This window comes from Urocitellus parryii, chromosome 11 (assembly GCF_045843805.1).
Source record: "Urocitellus parryii isolate mUroPar1 chromosome 11, mUroPar1.hap1, whole genome shotgun sequence".
In the NCBI taxonomy this organism is placed as follows: domain Eukaryota; kingdom Metazoa; phylum Chordata; class Mammalia; order Rodentia; family Sciuridae; genus Urocitellus; species Urocitellus parryii.
The window spans coordinates 28538021-28544160 of record NC_135541.1 but is presented as its reverse complement, the minus strand read 5'-3'; positions in this window follow the sequence as shown (position 1 = coordinate 28544160).

Below are 6140 nucleotides of genomic sequence, written 5' to 3'. Positions count from 1 at the left end.
TAAAAAAGAAACCAGAAAATTGGGCATGGTGGTGCGTGCATGCCTGTAATCACAGCAGCCAGGGAAGCTGAGCAGGAGGATCACAAGTTCAAAGCCAGCCTTAGCAACTTAGTGAAGCCCTAAGCAATTTAGTAAGGCCCTGTCTCTAATAAAATATTTTTTAAAAGGCTGGAGATGTGGCTCAGTGGTTAAATCCCTCTGGGTTTAATCCCTGGTACAAAAAGAAAAGAAAAAAAAGAAGGAGGAGGAGAAAAAGCAAGCTATTTGTTTTAGCTATTTGTTGTAGACAGAATGTTAGGGAACAGATATCGGGAGACTATTGGTAAAATGGCTACACTGATCAAATATACCTTTAATACTCTAAAGTAACAACAGAAAAAGAATCTGTAGAGCCATGAAGCTAGGGAACCTCTCCTTGCCCACTCCCAATCCAACATGGAACCCTTTCCTGAAAGTACAGAAAAACCGATCTTACTTGATCATGAGCAATAGAAAAGGACTGATAATACCTTCTTTTTCCTTTTTCTCAAAACTGTGTCCTTGTTATTAGGTTGGTATCAGGGACAAGGATCAAGCTTTTGTCAATACTGGGATTACAGGCATGTGCCACTGTGCTTGGCTTATTCTTATTAATCCTGTTATGTGTACCTTTGTTTTTCCTTTGATTTTTTTTTTTTAGCTTGGTGACATCAGTGTTTCATTTAGTTTTATTTTCATTGATATTGGTTGTTATTACTACTCATTCTCCTTTGATAACTGCTTTGTTGTCATTAGCATCACATATGTCATTAGCAGGTCAAAAAGTCCCCGTTTTTCTTTTTTAGTGTTTCTTGGTTACAGTGCAACCTTGACAGATATCAACATCATGACCCTTGCCTTCTCTGTATTTTATATTTTTCCTGATATATCTTTAACTCTTTATTTTTAAACATTCTCAATCCCTTTGTTTTGGGTATATCTTGTATGTCACATAGGGTTGGACTTCGTTTTGATAATTTGACAATACTTTGATTTCATATGGGAGTGAGCCCCATTTATATTATTGATAAAATCCAGCATGTTTGCTTTTTTAATATTTATACTTTAGTTGTAGTTGGACCCATACATTTATTTAATTTATTTATTTTTATGTGGTTCTGAGGATCGAACCCAGGGCCTCGCAGGTGCTAGGCAAGCGCTTTACCACTGAGCTACAACCCCAGCCCTGCTTCTATGATTTTAAATTATTGCCATCTGTCTTCTTCTCTTTCTCACTCTCTAGCTCTTTTAGAAAATATTTCTCTTGGAATCTGTAAGCAAAAATAACCCAAAATGGGAGCAGACCTCAATTGGACCTCCTGTCCTAAAGGCTGTGATTCTGCCCATCAGCAGGAACATGGGAATTTTTTTTTTTAAGAGAGAGAGAGAGAGAATTTTCTTTTTAATATTTATTTTTTAGTTCTCGGTGGACACAACATCTTTGTTTGTATGTGGTGCTGAGGATCGAACCCGGGCCACACGCATGCCAGGCGAGCGCGCTACCGCTGAGCCACATCCCCAGCCCAAGGAACATGGGACTTTTATAGAAGTGATTCAGAGAAAATGAGATTAAGGAGAAGAGATCAGGAAAGACAAGATAGAAAAAAAAATCAGGGAGGAGAAGATTAGGGAAAAGAAGATCAGGGAAGAGAAGATCTGGAAGGAAAATGTTAGGGAAAAGAAGATCAGGGAGAAAAAGATTGGGAAAAAGAAAAAAAAAACATGTGAGTTTCAAAGCCACAAGGGATACAGTCAAAGCATCAAGTGAACCCTTGTTACAGCAGCAGCTGGGGAATCTGAGGCAGGAGGATCATCAATTCATAGCCAGCCTTAGCAACTTAGCAAGTTCTTAAGTAATTTAGTGAGACCCTGTCTCTAAATAAAATATAAAAAAGGTTTGGAGATGTGGCTCAGGGGCTCAGCACTACTGGGTTCAATCCCTGGAACCAAAAAAAAAAAAAAAAAAAGGCTTATTATTTGAAACTCTAATAATGCACATACTCTAACTTAATTTAAAGAAAAAAAAAGTTATAAACCAAATAACAGGAAGACATGGGCCGAACACAACCTACTAATTTCTACAGTTCTATGAAAAGAAATTTGAAAACTACATGAAATAGATAATTTCCTAGGCAAAATATCATTTATTGAAATTTATCCCATAAAGTCAGGATAGATTTCTATGCAAATACAAGTTTGTAAACAGAATCACATCAAAACAGCACCAGGCCCAGGGGCTGGGGATGTGAGGTCAGTGCTGGATCACCTGCGTTGCACATGTGAGGCCCTAGTTTCAATCCTCAGCACCAGGCCAAAATCCAAATCCCCCACCCCTATGTATCTCTTCACCTGGTTGTCCATTTGTGTCTTTCTGGCCTTTATAATAAACTAGTAATTATCAATATAGCACTTTCTTGAGTTCTGTAAATTGTTCTTAGTGCATTATCATCCTGAGGGGGTATGGGAAGCCCTAAATTTGAAGCCAGCAAGACAGAAGTGCAGGCAGCTTGGGAATACCCATCACTTGTGACTGGCCTCTGAAGTCCTGTGCTACTGAGGCTCCTCTCCCCACCTATGGGTCTGTGCTAATTGCAAATATTAGTGTCAGGATTGAACTGAACGGAGGACCCCCAGTTGGTGTCAGATAATTGGTATTGAAACATATTGCTAAAACTAGAAATGAAACAAGGATACACACTATATAATATAAGAGAAAGCACCTAGAGATATAAGAACTGGAAAAGAAAAATCATATTCATGTACAAATGATATATTTCTAGGAAACATTATCATCAGTGGAAAACCTCTTGAACAGTGAAATTATTTTGTCAGTACCGAGATATAAAATTAACATACAGAAATAAAAGACTCTTCGTATACATAAGCAGGAAACACTTGGAAGAAATAATGATCCCAGCCTCCATTTACCATAGCAAAAATAAACAAAATCACTTATGAGCACACATTTAACAAGAATCATGCAAAACTGCACAGGAAAATTAAAAAGCATTTTTACAGGACAAAGAGTAGGCTTAATCTAATGGAAAAACATAACCATGTTCTTGATTAAAAGATTCAAGATCAGAAAGATCAATTATCTCTAAGTTAAAATTTATACACTTAATGTGATCCCAATAAAAAATCCTTCAGTTTTTTTTCTTAATATTTATTTTTTAGTTTTCAGCAGACACAACATCTTTGTTTGTATGTGGTGCTGAGGATTGAACCCGGGCCACATGCATGCCAGGCAAGCGCGCTACGCTTGAGCCATATCCCCAGCCCCAATCCTTCAGTTTTTTTTTTTTTCTGAAGCCAGACAAATTGATTATAAAGTTAATTTGGAATATAAATAAATATGAGGCTATCCAGGAATCCCCTAATAAAATGAGGGGCCATCTCTGCCCCACCTTAAAACATTTATAGAGCCCCTCTAATTAAAATTACGGTGCTGGTGCATAAAGAGACAGATGAGCAAGAAACAGGATGGAAAATCCATAGATAGATTCAAAGACATATGGAAACTCGGTGTTTGATAAATAAGGTGTTGGAACAACTGATGGGGAATAAAGATAAAATTAGAGCTATTCCTCATACTGTACAGTAGGATCAGCTCCAAATGGTCAGTATCTAAATGCAAAATAAGCCAGGCTTCCAGCAGCTTGGGAGGCTGAGGTAGGAGGATCAAGAGTTCAAAGCCAGTCTCAGCAATTTAGCGAGGCCCTGAACAACTCAGTGAGACCCTGTCTCTAAATAAAATATAAAAGAGCTAGGGGATGTGTCTCAGTGGTTAAGTGCCCCTTGGTTCAATCCCTGGTACCAAAAACAAACAAACAAAAACAAGTTACTTTCTATGCTGTTTTTTTTGGAGTCAAGCTTGGCAGTGTACTTAAATCACATCAAAGGGAATGTTAAATGAACTTTAAGAGAAAAATAACAAGAAAACACAATGTGATATACACACACACACACACACACACATATTTGTATATATAAATATTTTTTTCACTTTGTTTTGTTTTTTAAAGAGAGAGGAAAACCAAGCCAGCCTTAATCTTTTCAGATTTCTGCCTTTAGTTCATGTGTTGCTCACCAAAAGCTACAATTACATTCTGAATGTGCACTCTTAATTTGTTCAAATTAGTTTACTCAATTTATTAGTTTCCTTAGGCCTGTCTGAATATCTAATATGTGGCTCTTCCATTAAGGCTTTTTGCTTCTGTTTAGAAATCTGACACCTATTTTAAAAACTGGAAAAACTATAAATTACTTCAGTAGAAAAGCCTATATTTTGCTTAGGGAGAGACTTAAGAGAACTATCAGCCAAATGCAATGTGTAGGTCCTTTTTAGATCCTGATTTAAATAAACCAACTAAAAAAAGACATTTTGGGGGCTGGGGATGTGGCTCAAGCGGTAGCGCGCTCGCCTGGCATGCGTGCGGCCTGGGTTCGATCCTCAGCACCACATACCAACAAAGATGTTGTGTCCGCCAAGAACTAAAAAATAAATATTAAAAATTCTCTCTCTCTCTCTCTCTCTCTCTCTCTCTCTCTCTCTCTCTCTCTCTCTCTCCCCCCTCTCTCACTCTCTCTTAAAAAAAAAAAAGACATTTTGAAACAACCAAACATGGCCTGGTTGTTAGATGATATAGGGAATTATTAATTTTTTCTGAGTATGATAATAAAGTAGTGGCTATGATTATGAAATAGTCTATATATGTTAGAGAATCTTAATGAAGAATTTACAAGTGAAATCATCTGATGTCTTGGATTGCTTTAAAATACACCAGCAAAAGAAAAACAGTGGGGGTGGGGAGGATAGAGTATAAATAAGAACCTTGGCAATTGTTAACCTGGGTGGTAGGCATGTGGAGGCTTATTACACCACTCTCTACTTTGTATATGTTTGAAATTTTCCATAATAAAAAGGTGTGTATCCCCTCACTCACAGGTCTTCCTAGGTGAGGCCACTGAACTCAAAAGATCAAGTGTCAGATCAAATAAAAATTTAATATGCATTACTTTTTCAATTGCTTTCTGTGATCTTGGAAGCCTTTTAACAGATAAAAATTAAAATATTATGGAAAAATAAAAGACCGTTGTCACAGTGTGTTAATCCCATATGCTTCCCATGAGAAGGATAAATAGTTATATGGCAGTTTTATGGGATGCAGGCCTCAATACAGGAAAACTTCCTGAAAGGCTCTCTGAACTGTTTTTACTCACAACAGTTCTGACACCAGTGTATGTTTTTCTTACACACCAACAACCAATTCTCCAACTCTCCAAACCCCAATTGTCCCTACTTCAGATGTCAGAAAGTCCCAGGTTATCACCTATATTTTCACCCACCAAGTATAAATTGAGTATTCCCATAATCCCCTCTTGAGTTTCACAAAATTGCCAGAACGACTCATAAAACTCAAGGAAACACTTCATTTATGTTTATTGGCTTATTATAAAGGATAGAATGAACGGCTCCATGAGTACACAGAGTGAGGCCAGAATGCTCAGCAGCATAGGAGCTCCTTTCCCAGGGGAGTTTGGGATGCACCATCCTCCTGGCACACAGATGGTTCACCAACCCAGACACTCTGCAGCCTGAGGGTTAGGGGGTTTTGTGGTGGCTTCACTCCAAAGGCTTAATGATTAATCATTATCCAATAGTGATTAACTCTATATCCAGCTCTCTACCCCGAGATCCAGGGTTAGGGCTAAAGGTTCCAACACTTAAAAGACATGATTGGTTCTTCTGGCAGCCAGATCACATCTGGGAGTTATCTAAGAGCCCACCAAATCACCTTATTAGCATAAATTCAGGTATGGTTGAAAGGAACTTGTTATGAATAATGAAAGATGTGTCTAACATCACTATCATGCAAGAAATTCTAAGAAATACTCTCTGAGGACAAAGGAACTGGGCACAAAGACCAGATATATATTTCCTATTGTACCGCAGGCTCTCTAACACTCCCTTCTTCCTTTTTTTCTTTTACTTCTCCTTCTTTTAATCCTTCCTTTAATCCTTCCTTCCTTCCATCCTTCCTTCCTTTCTTCCTGTTTTTCTTTCTTTCTTTTGGTACTGGGGACTGAGCCCAGGATTGTTTAACCACTGAGCCACACCC